Genomic DNA, 17,493 nt, shown 5'->3' with positions numbered 1-17,493 from the left:
AATGTTTCCCCTTTGTGGCTAACATTCACAGCAGCATGGAGTTACTCTCCTTGTGGATGACATTTTCCTGCAGCTGCAGACACCTGAGCCCAGCTCTCTCTGAGTCTCCTAGGTGGCCTTGGTGATCACTGCCAGTGATAAGGGAATGCCTCTCTCTCCTATTCGGAAGTCTTGGATGGTGCTGTGAATCCACACCCACGTTTCAGTTCTGTCAGTAATCCCAAATCCCCTGTGGGAGAGTTTATCTGAATTAATCTCATCTTGTAATTTTGCCATGTAGGTTTGTTTTGCAACTGGACCATTCCTTATCTTACCTTTTTTAGATTTTTTTTCTCTTGGGAGTGGTTTCCATAAAACACCTCAGAAAGCATTTAATTCAGTCTTGCATTTGCTTGGAATTTCTGTCTGGCCTGTTTTCTGCTGACCTTTACTTAAATGATTATATATATGCATGTGTGCATGTGTATTTGTAGTGCTTTCTATCTTGCTCAAGTTTAATTTTACCCCATAAGGCAAGCTTTCCTCTCGAGTATGATGTCCCAGTTGTTTTATTAGGATTGTGACAAGTCTGCTCACACGAGGCACATCCACAGCACATCTGAATGAAAGCAAACATCCTGTGTTCCTCAGCCTTCTCTAAACCCCAGCAGATGGCTGCTGCTTCTGCAAACTGTGAGCAATAGGATGGATCACATTTCCCATGCAGCAGACTTATTTCTGGAATCCAAACCCAGTATACTTCCAGAAGGTGGGAACGTGGATCCAGCCACAAAGCAGTTTAGCCCAAATCAGTCCTACATGGTGATTCTCCATAGCTCAGCCCCTCTTGCTTTTTGGGGTGGATGTACAGCAGGGCTGAGCCAGGTGGAGTGGCAACAGCTTCCACGTGCAAGTCTTTAAACACCAAGCCTGAAAGTCCTTTGTGCATTTGTTAAAATCTGTGTATGTTTATTTTTTCTCTCCGTGATTTAAGTGTCTTGTGGAGATAAATGGTGGTTTTTTTGGAATAACTGGGTTTTTCTCAGAGCCAGTTCCTGCTCAGGATGCTGGCAGGATCTGCAGGAGGTGATGTGTATTTTCTCTACCTCAGGTGACACTCAGGGGACACAGACAAATGTCCTTGCAGCAGCAGTACCCTGACGTGTCTGTGCTTAACCCCAGGTCTGGAATCAGGGGCACTTCGGTGTCCGGGTGAATTAGCAGGAATCACAGAATCATGGAATGGTTTGGGCTGGAAGAGACCTCAAAGATCATCTCATTCCACCCCCTGCTGTGGACAGGGGCACTTTTCAGTAGACCAGGTTGCTCCAAGGATCATCCAGCCTGGCCCTGACCAGGGATGGGGCATCCAAAACTTCTCTGGGCAACTTTTCTCAGCTTGAAACTCGACCCTGCATGTGTGTGGTGTGTTCAGGGACCCGTTCTCACTCATTTTTTTCTCCCAGAAGGAGGCAACAAAGGAGTTATTTGGGCTGCAAGTCCAGGCAAAGAGCTTCTGCTAGGTCTGTTGAGAATGTTGTGTCCTGAGGAAAGGGCAGTTTGGGAGGGGGTTTTATCTTTTCTTACTTAAAACTTCTCTCCCCTGAGCAACAGGCTCAGTCTCAGCCTTTTGTGCCCACTCTCCATCTCATGTTGGAGTATTTAGCATCAAAGAAGGCTTTTGAAAGAACACCTGCATTCTTCTACAACTTGTGCACTGATTTCTTTGCATGGATGATCTTCAATGGGCTACACATCTGTTCTGCTGCATTCAGAGGCCCTAAAAATGATGCCATTTGTTTAGAATCATAGAATCATTAGGGCTGGAAAATACCTCCAAGATCATCAAATCCAGGAAGTAATTCTAAAGAATTACAACATTTCTGATGTTTTTCCTCCAAATGTAGTGATTATAAAAATGTCTGTGTGCAAGCTAGGGTAGCATTAACAATCCTTCATCATCCACAACCTCTCTGGTCATGCAAACCCAATACACAATTAATGTATACCATAGGATATTTTCCTCCAGCACACCAATGTAGAAAGCTCCCAGTGGCTCTGGAGTGCATATTTCCATTAAGGATTCAACAGGCTAGTCACAGTCCAAAACAGTCTTCATTATTTCCTAAATCAAAGTTATTCACACTTCAATTTCCTGTACAATTCATTGGGTTTTTTAAACAAACTGTTGTTAAGCCCAGCACACTCTTGGTCAAAACCTCTGATGAAATTTTTGATCCTGTCTTCCAACGGCTGCTTCTGTACTTGAAGAGACACTGTCTAGCTGGTTATGACTTTTTTTCCTACTAATGGGACTGTGTCATTGACTGGGGTAGGCAGCCAAAGACTTTCTTGAGGTTTTTTTTATTTTTACTAAAGGCTGTGCTCAGAAAAATCAATATTACAGAAAAAAACAACCGATCAACATTTCCCTTTACATACATTTGCTTTATTTTATTTTGTATTCTGGCCACAGAAGGATGGGCACTGAAATCAGGTGGATAACCTGCAGCCATGGAACTGTGCCAATAATTTAGTATATTTTGCAAATTGCAATATTTCTGCTCTTGTTTTGGTTCTTTAATCAAGAAGAAATATTTACAGCTGGTTGTATTGACCCACTCAAAGGTGTTTGAGAATAAAGTATGAACCACAAAGCTGGATCTAGTCCTTTTTCTTACAGTTTTTCACCACAGCAGTGCCTCTTGGGCTTCTCCACTGAGTTTTTCAAACTCAGCAAAAGCATCTCTGAACCATTTTGCCAGCTGCAGTGAGCCCCACGGGGTTTTGCATCTGGGAAGAGGGACAACAGTATAAAGAATGAAAAAAAAAAAAAGAAAGAGACAAAGTCAAGGAGTCATTTTGCTTGGAAAAGCCCTCTAAGATCATTGATTCCAACCACTAACCCAGCACTGCCAAGCCCATCACTAAACCATGTCCCCAGGTGCCACATCTACATGTTTTTTGAACACTTCCAGGGATGGTGACTCCACCACTTCCCTGGGCAGCCTGTTCCAATGGCTGTAAACCCCTTCAGAGAAGAAATTTTCCTTAATATTTTTCCATCTCTACATATATTTATGTTTCTGGCACAAGTGGGCTTGATAAAATGGTCATGAATGATACCTGTGATCAAATGAGGCATCAAAATCACTTGTTCCTCAACGAGAGAGCTGGAATCCAGTGTAAGTACCTGAAGGGAACCTATAAGAAAGATGGAGAGGGACTTTTTACCAGAGCCTGGAGTGACAGAACAAGGGGGAATGGCTTCAAAATGAAAGAGAGTAGGTTTAGATTGGATATTAGTAGAAAAAATCTTTACTGTGAGGGTGCTGAGGTCCTGGCCCAGGTTGCCCAGTGAAGCTGTGGCTGCCCCATCCCTGGACATGTTCAAGGCCAGGTTGGATGGGGCTTTGAGCAAGATGGTGTGCTGGAAGGTGTCTCTGCCCATGGCAGGGGGTTGGAATGAGGTGATTTCAGGTCCTTTCTAACCAAAACCATTCTATTGATTCCATTTCTGTGGATGTTTGCTATAATTAGAAGCAAAGGGCCATGAGCACAGCCTTGCAAATTTTAAGTGGGAGAGAAGCTTCCTACAAAAATCCTGAGCAGAGTCACAGCCAGAGTCACACACTCAGCCAGAAGCCTTTGGTGAACACTGAGCCTCTCACCTTCTGCTCCATACCTACACACAGATCCCACACCCTGTGGATATCCCACATCCAGCTCAGGGTTTTCCCCCCTGAAACTGCTCTGGTTGCCTTTCACTGCCCAAAATCTCTTCTAGCCAGCCAGGGGCTCCAGCACTGCCACAGAGGAGGACAGCAAGCTCCAGCTCATCAGGCCCTTGAGGAGGGCAGTGACCCTGTGTGACTACTGAAGAAGGTAACAGTATGCTCAGGCTGTTCAGAAGAGAAATACAAATAAATCCCTACGAGTACAAATAAGGCACATTCAAATGTCTTTAATTGTGTGTGCCTGTCTGGAAGTCTGGCTCATCATTCCTCTTTCCATTTCTCACTCAGAGGGTCACCAGTGCCTGAAAACATTGATGTGCCAAGGAAGCCAATTCCTTGTGGGGGCACGACTCTGCTCCACACAGACACTTTCCCTTCTGTCACTTGGCAAAATTCAGTATGTGACTTGAAAATTCAAAATATAAACAGGAGAGATGAACCAGGGCCAATCATGTTGCAAGCAGAAGTCTCAAACCTTCCCAGTAAGTGAAGAATACCTCTCCTCTGCAAATACCACCAATGTCTCCATTTTTTTCAGCTTAACCAGAATGATTCCACTGCAGCTTTTAACCTATGAGGAAACTGGGGCAAAAATACCATGGTCAAATACACATGTATGAGACTATGAAACCACTCAATGCCTCACAATACACAATTTGTCAGGCAAGTTTCTCCCTTTCCTCGTTCTCCTGTTCCTGTGAATTGCTTATTGCTTTTCTTTCTTCCTCAGCATCATTTTCCCCTGTAACTTTGTTATTCTTTACCAGTTCTTTCACAGTTAAAAACCTTCAGGGTATTTAGATATCATTCCAAGAATGACAGAACTGTCCCCTGTATTGTCCTTCAGTGGCTTCTGGTCATTCCCACGTCCAGGATGCACCAAGTTACTGCAGCTTTTTCCTGAAAATGGATAAATCATACACCTGAGCAAAACAAATAGAAAAGGCAAAGAATTTATAAGAGTGAGGAGGGCATGATCCTTTCACAGAATTACTAAACTGAATTAACAAGAGTGACAATTTCTTAACTGGGAGGGAAAGCAGGGAGAAGAATTCAATGGAAGTTGATACTCCTGGCTAAAGACTTGAAAGATCCATTCTGCATTTTGTCAGGGAAATTATTTTGAGGAAAAAAAAAGAAAATTGTATAAGTATATGAAAATACACTCAAATATATGAAATATATGAGTGTGAAAATAGCTGTGATGCTTTAGTAAATGAGGAGTTGTCATCTCTTGTGAAGGAAACCCAATCTTAATTTTTAGTATTTCCTGTGCTGTGGCCTTGTGTGATGTAGGCAAGTTGCTGAATGGTTAATTTTGACCTCTGCCATTATAATGTACCTTCCTTCTTATTGGAATTATGTCCAATTTTGTCTCCCAGACATTCATCCTGTCATATGTTGATTACTGTAATAAATATTGTCATTACTGAATTTATTCCTATATGCAAACTGAAGATCAGAGTCTGCAGTGCTCACAGGCTGTTTCAAGCAGAATAAGCAGCCTCTGAAAACTTTCTGTCTTCTCTCCTGTGGTTTCCCAGCCCAGGAGAGGGGAAGGACTGCAGGGTCAGTGGAGAAGAGGTCCTGGAGCCACGCTTCTGCTTTTGGGGGTTGATTTTTTCCCCCTGTACATTATGACCTCTGCAAGGAAAATACTGATGAGTTCAGGCATCCCACTCTGGTGGTCATCCCACCAATCCTGAATTCAGCTGTTCTCACAGATGTGTGGCAGGATTAGACACTCATATTCTTGGCTGTTAATTAATTTTACTACTAATTGTGATGTCTTCACATAAGCCTCTGTTGCAAAAGGAATTTTAAACGTGCTTAAGTCTGGATGTTTCTCACATATAAATGGATCTCAGTGGCACACAGACTGTATTAAACACAGTATTTGAGCTAAAGCACCTAGAGAAAGACAATTCCTTGTAGTGGGCTGAAGCCAGGTGCCCACCAAGCCACTCTGTGATTCCCCTCCTTCAGCAGGATGGGGACAAGGGGAAATAAGATGGAAAAGGCCTCATGGGTCACAATAAAGGTAGTTAAATAAAGCAAAAGCAAAGCCATGCATGGAAGCAAAGGAAAACAAAGTATTTATTGCCTACTTCCCACCAGCAGGCAGGGTCCAGCCACTTCTGGGAAGTGCTTCAGCATGGAGCAGCTGTAAGGATGGAATGCCCTCCCTCTTTCAACAGTCTCAGCTTCTATTGATGACCAGGCATCAAATGGTTTGAAACATCCCTTTGGTCACTTGGAGTCAGCTGTTCTGGCTGTGTCCTCTCCCAAATCCTGGTCCACCTGCAGCCTCCTGGTGAGGGGAGGATGCTGGAGAGGCAGCTTGATGCTGTGGAGTGCTGGGCAGCAGCAGCCAGAACAGCAGTATGTTATTTATCAACACCTTCCCAGCCTCCAGTGCACAGCACAGCCCTGTGAGGGCTGCTGTGGGCACAGTTAACTCCATCCCAGCCAGACCCAGCTCAGTACAAAAAACATCTTCAGCCTTCCCCTGGTGGAGGCTGTGGGCACTCACAGCCATTTCAGACCTGTCCTGCTTTCCCAGAATGATGATTTTAAAGGGATTGTCAGTGCCCTTAGGGCAGTAAATACAACACTGCTAAAGTGTTGGGAAACACAAACAAAGCCACAGGAGAGATCCATGGGTTTTTCAAACTAAAGTGAAATGAAACAGACTTGGTTTATCATCTCTTCCTACATAATGCACAATGGCAGCAAGCACAGACAGGCTCCTGCACACACTTCATGCTGTTTCCCAAGTGTGTCTGGTGTTAAGAGCTCCCAAAATTTCTAAAACCCACACAGAAACACAGCAGGGAAGTCAAGTCCCTGCAGCAGAAGACAGAAGGCAACAGCCCCCATGTGCCCCATGGTCTCTCAGCTCACACCATCTCCTCCACATCACCCTCAGCCTGACTGTTCTTGTTCTCCCATCCAGCCCTATAAGGACAAAACATGCAAAAGAAAACAACAAAAGGTTCCTTTAGTGCCACCCATGGCAAAAAACCTCTGTCCATCTTTATCTTGAGGCTGCAGAGGATCAGAGTTTGGTAAAAGTTCTTGCTCAGGGGAGATGAGTTGGGCTAAGCACAAACTTCAGCCCCACTGCCCCATCCCCAGGCCCAGCTCCTGCTGGACTGGCACAAGAGGTTCCCTGCCTGTGTTCCCCTTTCCTTCACACTCATTAGCAAGGAAAACAGGGCTGGCAGCAATCCCAGCACTGCGTTTGCTAAATGGATCTATTAAAATGTAAACAGAGATCACGTTGCAGGGCATCATCATAAAACACCGTGGCTGACAGCTCAGCTGGTTCCCAAACCCTGGCTGGGCTGTGCCGAGCTGCTCCTGCACATCCCAGTCCCAGCTCTCCTGACTCCTCCTCCTCTCTCCAAACATTTGCCCTCTGGGATTTTTGAAGGCTCATCATTATCTGTCAGTGCCCTGCAGCCTCACACCAACAGGAGCCTCACTGCATCTCCAGCACGTTTTGGAGCCCTACAATTTCTCTGAGGCTTTCTGCTTTAAGAAAACAGAAATTACTGTAATAAGGGCCTCCTCAGAGGCCCCTTGCCATCCCTTCAGAAGCCCTTGAGTTTGCAGTTTAGCATTGATGGAGCACAGGACAGGCCACACGGGTTACACCTGTCCTACTCCTGCCTGATACACATCTAGGAGGAGTTTTATCACCTCTTTGTCTGACTTCCAAATGAACATTTTCCTGCTCTCTCCCCTGCTGCCCCTCCTTGCTGTCCCCAGGGGCTCTCAGGAAACCACCAAGCCATTGCTTTATTCTCTCTTCAGAGTCCTTTAAAATTGTGTGTTCATTCCCCTCCCTGCCAGCCAGCCTGCAAAAGCTTGACAGAAATGGGAAGGGGCTTGGGAAAGGTTGGGGGTTTCTGGTTTGATGACCTTGGCTTGCATTGCTGCTGTTCTCATCTCCTTCCCCTTCCCTGAGTGGTTTATTCCCTCAGTACATCAGCTCTGTGCACCTTGTCTCTCTGTCCTCTGGAGTTCCAGACCCCAAGCTTCAAATCTTTAAATTAACAAAATAAATTACCCCTGGTGATGGCTTATAAACTCCACAAGAGGCCAAAGCAGCAGCAGCAGCCTTGTGGAGCAGAGGGATGGAAGAGAGGCAGGAGTTCTTGATTCTGATCAGCTCTGGCACAGATTTCTTATGTGCAACTAGGCAGGTTTTTGCCTCACTTTCCCTTCTAAAATGAAAAATAGAACATCCACTCCCTGAATGAGACACTCACAGGACAAGCTCTCTGGCAGGACAATCCACTGTTTATCCACAAAACACCACAGGCAGCCTGTACAGAGCTGTTCCTCCATGCAGGAAAACCTTGGGCCCTGCTGGTCACAATGAACACCATGAGCAGCAGGTCAAAAAAAAAATGTTAGTGGCACTCAGAGAAGACTTTCCTAAGGAAGCTAAAGAGAGATGCTGTTTGATACCATTTTCTAAAAGCTGATACAATATTTATCAATGGGTTTCAAGACCATTCTGCTTGTGAAATATATTGTAATTAAACCCTCCTGGTGGAACAAAATGCATATTTCTTATATTAGAAAAAAAATCTGTGCTTTTAGAAACCTAGATTCCATTTGGGTTCTAAAGTTTAGAGGTTTTAATTTCATTGCTTGAGAATAACTATGTAACATAACTTTAAAAATGAGCCAGTTTATTTTAGTTATACTGGAGATAGTGGGAGGGGGGGACCCAGCTTAAATCCTGTCTAAAATCTGGGAAAAATAATCTCTGAGTGACAGAGGACCATTTTCTTCCAGGAGATTAGCAATAGTTTATTATTCCAAGTATAAATTTAGACTATTCCACTTAACACAGTTGCTTTAATGTCAACCATGTTAAAACCTTTCTGATAGCTGTTGGCATTCATAAGTGATTCCAAGCTCCAAAAAGTGGAGCAAAGTGCCTCTCAGACCACCATCTGGGCAGGGCTGCTCACACCTGATCCCTCTGCACATTCCAACAGGGAACAGGGCAGGTGGGCACAATGCCCTGCACTTCCCACTCTTCTTTCAATATCCTGCATGAAGCCCCACAGCCCAAAATGTCAGGGAGCAAGAGAGTGCTCTTGCAGCACTCAGTAACATCCTTGCAGTTTGGGATTTAAATTATCTATTTTTAACAAACAGCAGGTTTCCTGTTTCTTTGGTGCTGTCCCAGTGCTTGTGTGGTGAGCCAGGGAAGTGGAATTTTCCTGGCCACTGTCAGGTTCACTTTGCCTAAAGAACAGAAATGGTTTGAGATCAGGAAGAACAAGGCAGGGAGCAGGAGGTTCTTAGAGATCACAGAACCACAGAACTATTGTGGCTGGAAAAGAGCTCTAAGATCACTGAGTCCAACCATCAACCCAGCACTGCCAAGGCCACCACTAAACCATGTCCCCAAGTGCCACATCTGCACCTTTTAAATCCCTCCAGTGCCTCCCCCACTGTCCTGGACAGACTGTTCCAAGGCTTGACAACCTTTTCTGTGAAGAACTTTTTTCTTTTCCAATCTAAATCTCCCCGGGTCCAGTTTGAGGTCATTTCCTCTTATCCTGTTCCTTGTTCCCTGGGAGCAGAGTCCAATCCCCACCTGGCTCCACCCTCCTGTCAGGGACTGGCACAGAGTGACAGGTTCTCCAGGTTAAACACCCCCAGCTCCCCCAGCTGCTCCTCATCTGACTTGTGCTCCAGCCCCTTCCCCAGCTCCAGACCCACTCCAGCCCCTTTTGCAGTGAGGGGCCAGAACTGGACACAGGGTTTGAGGTGTGCCCTCACCAGTGCCCAGCACAGGGGGACAGTCACTGCCCTGACAAAGACCAGGTGCCACTGGCCTCCTTGGCTACCTGGGTTCTGCTGTCTCAAGTGTCAGTTCAGTAACACTCTCTTTTTGTAATAAGATGACACCAGACTGCACAGGAAGTTAAAGAATCTCTTAAAAAAAAAAAGGGAAAAGAATGGGAAGACACAGCAGGAACTGCTCTCAGCTCTTGTTTCTCTATGCCAGCCACACATGCAGGATTTATTCTCCTGGACCTTGGATTCTGACCCAGCAGAATGCTGTGAATTGCACCCACATGAGCTGTGTGGAGCTCCCTGTGGCCTTTCTCCCCTGAGCTCCTGAGCACGGTCCAGGTGAAGCTCAGGATCCACAGGGAAAAGCTGTGCCGTGGCTGAACTCACCCTGCAGGGTGGAAAACACGTTAAGGACTGGAGGGGTTTTGTATCTTGCAAACAAAAGGAAGTTCATTTCCTCTATTAGCTCACCATAGCACTATGTGCAAAAACACGCCTGGAGCTCTTGAAATACCTTCACTTATTTCTGCATCTACCAAATTTATTTATAGAGCCATCTGGAAAACACTGGCTCTTCATTTACAAGATACTGTGGAGCTTTTTGGAATTGTTGCACCAACACAACTCTGTAAAAACACCCCCACCTACAGAAATTGTCAACCATAATCAAATCTCAGGAATTTTTTTGTGTGTCTGTGTCTTTAAAGAGTATTGACCAGGCAGTTAAAACTGCTGTATTAATGCATAAAGAGGTAATTCTCCACGTGCTAATTTTGCCATGCTAGTCAATCTATTAAATGTGTCTAATAAAATCAGCAAATGGGTCTAATACACACCCCTGTAAGAAACCACAAATACTTCAGCTATGTCTCGTTTAAATGCAGTCCTGGGGCATTCTAACAGTTTAGAAAATAAATGGGAGCAAATTTTTCTATGAAATAGAACAAACCTGCTGATTTAGAATACCTGAAACAAAAGCAAGGTGAAGCCTGGGAGACAGGAGTGTCCTGGTTGGCAGGTGGGGACAAGAGAGGGAAGAGCAGCTCTCACCCCCTGCACATGGCCCAGAGCTCACTCAGGACAGCTGAGTTACAGCTCACTCACTGTCTAGGCATCCTGGCAATAAACCACAACAGAAATGTTAAAATAATAACACTATTAAGAATAAATAAGGATTTGGGCTTATTTTAGCCAAAATGTTGTAACAAAGTGCCACTATTCATTCCTTGGCATGTGCTGGGATGCCTGTGTGCTCCCTTTGCTACATTCCTGAATTGCCTTCATACTTTTTCCTGTTTGCAACAGTTAGGACTCCATAAGTTCAACTCAACTATAAGAATTAATTCCAACAATGATTTAATCTACCTGTGGTTTAATACCACACACATCTAGGAAGCTCCACAAGATCTTTATTACTGCCAGGTTGATGGGTTGCTATCTCAAGGTATCCTCCTGACCCATACAGCATTATGTGTCTTCATTTATCAAAACAAGATTGTTTTCTAAAATGCTAATTCCTTTCTAATAAACATCAGGTTGTCCAGTGCTGGCCTCAGCCAGTCTTTGGTTTTTGGGGTGTGAAGCACAACCACCATCCTAACTGATCCAAGGAACATCCCCTGTTTATGCTGATCCCCCATGTATCAGTCCTAAACTGAGATAATTCACCCAGATCATTGCTAGGGTGAAGCCCCGAGCCTTCCTTCATCAAATGATGCCCAAATTACTGTTTGAAAACACTGCACTCTGCATCCTCTAAATGCCTGAGTGAAAAACCTTTAAAGGAACCTCTGAGATCTCCATTAACCAGTCAGAGTTCCCAACAGAAAAGTGTGTCAGCCTCAGTTTCTTCAAGACATGTCAGTTTACCCTTCTACCTTCATTTTCCATCTATCTGCATTACTGAAATCTAAGACAAAAATCAGAACCACTGTGCTTGGTCTATGGGCATTGCTCTCCAGAAGTCCCAGTAAAAGTTAAGGGAGCCACTTCCAGCTGTTTGCCCTGCTATTTATTAAAATTAATTCAACTTATTTTAATCTGGACTTGAAGTACTGAGACCTAGCATAGGTTGTACTTGCAGGTATTAAATTCCTTTAAAAGTCAAGAATTGCTGTATTAAAAACATCCAGAAAACTGGACTCTCAGGCTCTAAAACTGCTTCAGCTTTTATCTAATATACTCTCCAAGTCAGTAATATCAAATATATTACCTGGGATGCAACAGTCCTTCAGCACCCTACTGTGTATTTTGAGATATTAGACCTTCTTTTTTCCCACTTTCAGGACACTTCTCCAAATGATTATTTTAAATCACCACTGAGAGCTCTCCTGAACTCCTCCCAGCATTTCTCACTGCCAGTTCTGAGTTCCTGCAGCCACAGGCTGCTCAAGTACCACCTTTATGGGATTGGAGCTCCATCAAATCTTTAGTAAGAGCACGAGAGAGTAAGACTGAAATTGCTATTCAAAATGTAATCTATTCCCTTAAAAATATCAGTGCCAAGATTGCAGAAGAGTATACAGAATAGTATTTTCTGATATTCTATTTCCAGAAAAGAAGATAACTTTCAAAATATAGATTTCAAAGTATTCAAAGGCACAAGGAGGAAGACTGGAAGAAACACACATGCAGAAATCCCAGCAGGAGAGAACAGCCTGTCAGGAAGTTGAGGCCACACCTGCAGTGGCAGCAACTGTAGGTAACATCTCTTCCCTGTGCCAGGTCAGAACTGGTGCAGAAAAAGAAAACAGAAACCAGGAAGTTATCAAAGATCCTCAGAACTGGGTGGGTTATCAGGAAATAACTCTGCTAAGGAGCAGGGAGCTGTATCATCACCCCAACTGCAGCAAGTCCCAGGCTGAATTGCTGCCTTTAGCTGTCATCTCCACAGCAACTCCTGCCCTCCTGTTTTTTCATGGCACTTGGAATCCCCAAATCCATTGGTTCCTGTAGAGCAGGGAGAACAAGAGTGGCTCCACCAGTGGCTCTGCTCACAGCTCCTGGAAGTAAAGAACACCCAGCCCTGGTGAGTGAACACCTTCTTCATCTCACACACTTCACTGCCAAATCACACAGACAATCTCACAGACAAACCCCAGCTCAAAGACAAACAGGAACTGGCTTTTATGCTTAAAGGGTGTTTATGTCTTGCATAATTTATTTGAGGTCCTATCCTGCTTCCATCAAGCTCAAGAATAAGCTCTTACATGTATTTCAAAAGGTAGAGGGTCCAGCTCCTTATCAAGGAGCTTCCCTGGAGAGATGCCCTGTCAGAGGGTCAGCTGGGGCCAACCTCCCCTTTTTCTTCCCTTTCTCTGCTTCCCACTCTCCAATTAGTGTGGTGAGGAAGTGCAGAGTCCAGCAGATCATGTACTGGGCAGGAGAGCTCCCAGAGGAAAGGAACAGGACTCATCTCTTCAGAGAAGCAGGTGCCAACACCACTTCCCACTACCCCGTCCAAAAAGAGACCAAGAAGTCAAACAACAGGAGGAGACCATTTTGAAGGGGTGAAGAGAAAACTTCCAAATTAACCACGGCAAATGATCTTTAGGAGATGGGCAGGTGTGTTAGTTCTTTCAGGAGTACAAAAGCTTTGCTGATGGACTAACAGTGCAATTAACTGCATCCATACCCAACCCCTCCTGACAGAAGGGAGCCTCTCCCCAAAACACAAATATTTAAGGGTGAGTGCCAAGAGGATGGGACCAGGCTCTTTTCAGTGACAGGACAAGGGGCAATGGGCAGAAACTGATGCACAGGAAGTTCCATCTGAATATGAGGAAAAACTTGTTTATTGTGAAGGTGGCAGAGCACTGGAACAGCTGCCCAGAGAGGCTGTGGAGTCTCTTGGAGATATTCAAACCTTGAATATTCAAGCCTGAACACAATCCTGTGCAACCTGCTCTAGGGGAACCTGCAAGAGCAGGGGGTTGGACCAGATGATCTCCAGAGGTCCCTTCCAACCCCAACCAGTCCAGGATCCTGTAAAACACAAGATGCAGCTCCAGGAGTGTGCAGGGGCTGAGTCAGCACTTCCCATGACAAAATGCACTGCTTCACACAACACTCTGACCCACAGAGCCACAGCACAGCAGGAGCCAAGAGAAAGCTGTCATTTGGAACAGTGTAAAGCTTGCACTCATGACTTTAAAATGTTTTACTGTATCAGCTCCTCTGCTAAGGAATATTTGAATGTAGATATGCAGTTTGAATACACAGGACATGTGCCATATACAATCTGACCACAGAATAGATTATGGCTGGCAACTGGCTAAATAAATTCCACCCAGAAATGAATTCACAACTTTAGATTTGTCAAATAATTTCCACCTCAACTCCAAAGTGTGGGTAAAATCCTACACTCAAGTAATTGATGAAATTATCCACAGACTGTGGGATGTCATCCTGAACATCTTTTACTTGAAAAACAGTGATGAGCGTGCAAATACTGTACTTTAATTACAGAGACGAGGAAAAAATGGAGAGTACATTCCAGGACGTGCCAAATGCAAGTAAGTTAATTTTCATGTGTTTACAGCAGGATAATCTACTGCTCAAATATATCATACAGCAGGTTTACTATAAACTCTGAATAAAATGGACACTGTTTTTTGCATTGAACAAGTCTATCTGGATTTCTGCTTTTCATTTACTGGAACAAATCTGATACTGCTTCCGGAAGGAGAGCTTCCCCTGGGGTTAAACAACTCACACAGTGATGATTTCCTAAAGCCACTTGCACATAGCTTTAATGACGTAAGGCTTATAAAGGTCACAGCTGGACTCCTGCAAGGCCTTTGACACAGTCCCCTCCTGCATCCTTCTGAACTGGAGATGGGTTTGGTGTTGGGTGATGAGGAATTGGTTGGATGGTCACATCCAGAGGGTAATGGCCAACAGCTCAATGTCCAGACAGAGGTCAGGGGTCTGTACTGGGACCAGCACTGTTTAATTAATGGCACAGACAGTGGGATCCAGTGCAGCCTCAGCAAATCAGCAGATGACACCAAGCCCAAAGGTGCTGCTGACATTCCTGAAGGATGAAATGCCATCCAGAGGGACCTGCACAAGCTCAAGAAGCAGGATCACAGGAATCTCACAAGGCTGAAAAAGATCAAGTGCTGGTGCTGCACCTGGGTCAGGGCAGCCCTCGGTATCAGTCCAGGCTGGGGATGAAGGGATTCAGACCAGAGCAGCCCTGCCAAGGACTCAGTGCTGTTGCTGGAGAGGCTGGCCAGGAGCTGGCAGTGTGTGCCTGCAGCCCAGAAAGCCAATCCCACCCTGGGCTGCACCCTCAGCAGCATGGGCAGCAGGGCCAGGGAGGGCATTCTGCCCCTCTGCTGAGAGCCCACCTGCAGTGCTGCATCCAGCTCTGGGACCCCCAGCACAGGAGAGATGGTTCAAAGGAGGCCACAGAGATCTCAGAGGCTGGAGCACCTCTGCTGTGAACACAGGCTGAGAGCTCGGGCTGTGCAGCCTCTGGAGAAGAAAAGGCTCTGGACAGATCTTATTGCAGTCCTTCAATACCTGAAGGGGGCCAATGGAAAAGATGGGGACAAATGTTTTAGCAGACCCTGCTGGGATGAGATTAGGGCTAAAAGTTCTGAACAGAGAGGGTAGATTCAGGTAATACACAAGGAAGACTTCTTTTACAGTAAGGGTGGTAAAACACTGGCACAGGTTGCCCAGAAAGGTGGTGGATGCCCCATCCCTGGAAACATTCAAGGTCAGGTTGGATGGGGCTGTGAACCTGGTTGAATTGAAGATGTCCCTTCTCCTTGCAGTGGGCTGGACTAAACAGCCTTTAAAGGTTCCTTCCAACCCAAACTATTCTGTGATTCCATGACTCAGAGTTTCTTACCAATGCTGAAGTCAACTTGGAGATGCCAAAATTACCCTAAGAGATTAAATACTGTTGGACAAGTTAACCTGATTTTGAGTCTATTATTATTAATGTGATCACACATGGATTCTGCCTGTGCTCTGTGGTCTGTGAAACAGTGTCTGCAGCCTACAGAAGCAAGCAGTGCTAATTACTTGTTCACATGTGGTTTCCATCTATGTTTATTTTGTGGGTATTAACCTGAAATTAAGTCAACACAGAAGAAAAAGAGGAACAACAAAACTGAGTATTTTCAGAGGCAACACAAGCCTCAGTCTCGTGACAGCTGCTGTGCCTTTGCAGAATTTTAAGATACAGACACACATTTTTTCACTTCTGCTGCTATTTCTGTTATGCACGTAAAAGGGAGAAATCAGCTTCCCACAGAAAATAATGGCTTCAGCTGTGACTGATACAGAACAAATCAATATCCACCTAATCCAGGAACAAGACAACAGGCACAGGTTGCATACTGCAAACTCTTCAGAGAACTCCCACCTCTGCTACTTTAATTCAGAGGCAGCTGGCACAGCACACTGGAATTTCACTCAGCAGACACTTGAAGGCAAGTGGGGCAACCACAAACTCCCTCTCTGTGCATTTCTCTACGTGCACACAAACCTGTCTTCAAGAAATCAAGCATGAGACAGACCCAACGACTTCACTCCAATGAATGTGTCAAGATAACCAGGGAAAGAGAGGATAAACATCTAAAAAGCAAGTTATACACTGGGTACCTGCAATGAAATAAGTCTCAGAATCATCCTTCAGTCCCCCACCCCCAATCTGGCACTGAACCAAGCCAGGCCCATGAGGGCTTCACAGTGAATTCAGAGTCTGAAGCTGCTCTTGGTCCACTCAGCCACACAACAGGCAAAAACCAGTGACCTGGGATAATAAATCTTGAGAGGGCACATGATCCAGATGCATCATAGCCCTGATACTCACTGCCCACCTCGTCTCAAAATAGCACAATGTAATCTGGAAAGCAACAGATAAGGATGTTGGGGACAACGTGAATTTAACACAAGTAACAAAAGAAAGGTGTAAAGAGCTGTGATTTTCAAATGGAAGCTGCACTTTTAAATAACCAGCAGTAACAAAACCAAGTGAATCATCTTACTTATCACCAACAGGCAAACCCAAACCAACAATGGATTCACAGTTCTGGCTAAATGGTATTAACAGTTTGTGAAAAATCATGTGGAAACTCAATACTTGTGGTTGAAAAGGATTCAATTCCACAGATGATTCAGGCATCTTCAGCACAGCTGTAACCACACACTAGAGTATGTTCTGTACCTCAGAAACTTTTTCTAAACTCCAGGATAACCTTCTAAACCTCATGTTCAGGAGTTGTTCTGAAAGAACTGCCCATCTACCCTCAAGGGAAAAAAAAATAAACCAAATAAATCCTTTGCCAGCTAATCTGTAAGAGAGCAATTCTTAAATACTCTGGTGCTGGTTTCAGTTGTTGTGCACATGTGTAACTACAGCCTAAATACCAACACCATTTGCCTGCAGTGCTCCTGGGAAGGATGGAGGTGAGAGTGTGTGCAGAGCCAGGAGCACAGGTTGGAGCAAAGCAGAATAAACATGAAGTCTCACCCATTTTATAAGTACAGGGCTGGTTTTGCACCACTCAGTGGCTATTTAGTGGAATAATAAAACAAAGCTCTCCTGGGGAGATGTCCAAGCATAAACCTCTCTGCAAAGAGAAACTTTTCTTAAAGGACCTAGCCAACCTCTAAAAGGTTTTGGTAAAGCCTCCTCATATCAGTCTGTTCCTCCATAACTCGGAAGGCAATGTTCATTTTTGGGTTTCAGCATCCCCACTGAGCATGTGATACCAGTTTCTTTCAAATCAGGGTTTGGGATTTTAAGCACCACTGGTGTAATTACACCCATCAATTTCTCCAACCCACCAAAGATCTCCCCAGTCTTCCAGGTGCACTTAGGAGGAGAGAATGAAGCTGCTTGCAAAATTCTTGGGTATTTTCATGCAGGAAATAATGCCAGTTGAACAGTTCTCATACTCATACAAATTAGCTGCTGTTTGGTTGA

The sequence above is a fragment of the Haemorhous mexicanus genome, chromosome 6, assembly GCF_027477595.1.
Source record: "Haemorhous mexicanus isolate bHaeMex1 chromosome 6, bHaeMex1.pri, whole genome shotgun sequence".
NCBI lineage: Eukaryota > Metazoa > Chordata > Aves > Passeriformes > Fringillidae > Haemorhous > Haemorhous mexicanus.
The sequence above is the reverse complement of the archived record's forward strand: the minus strand, read 5'-3'. Positions refer to the sequence as shown.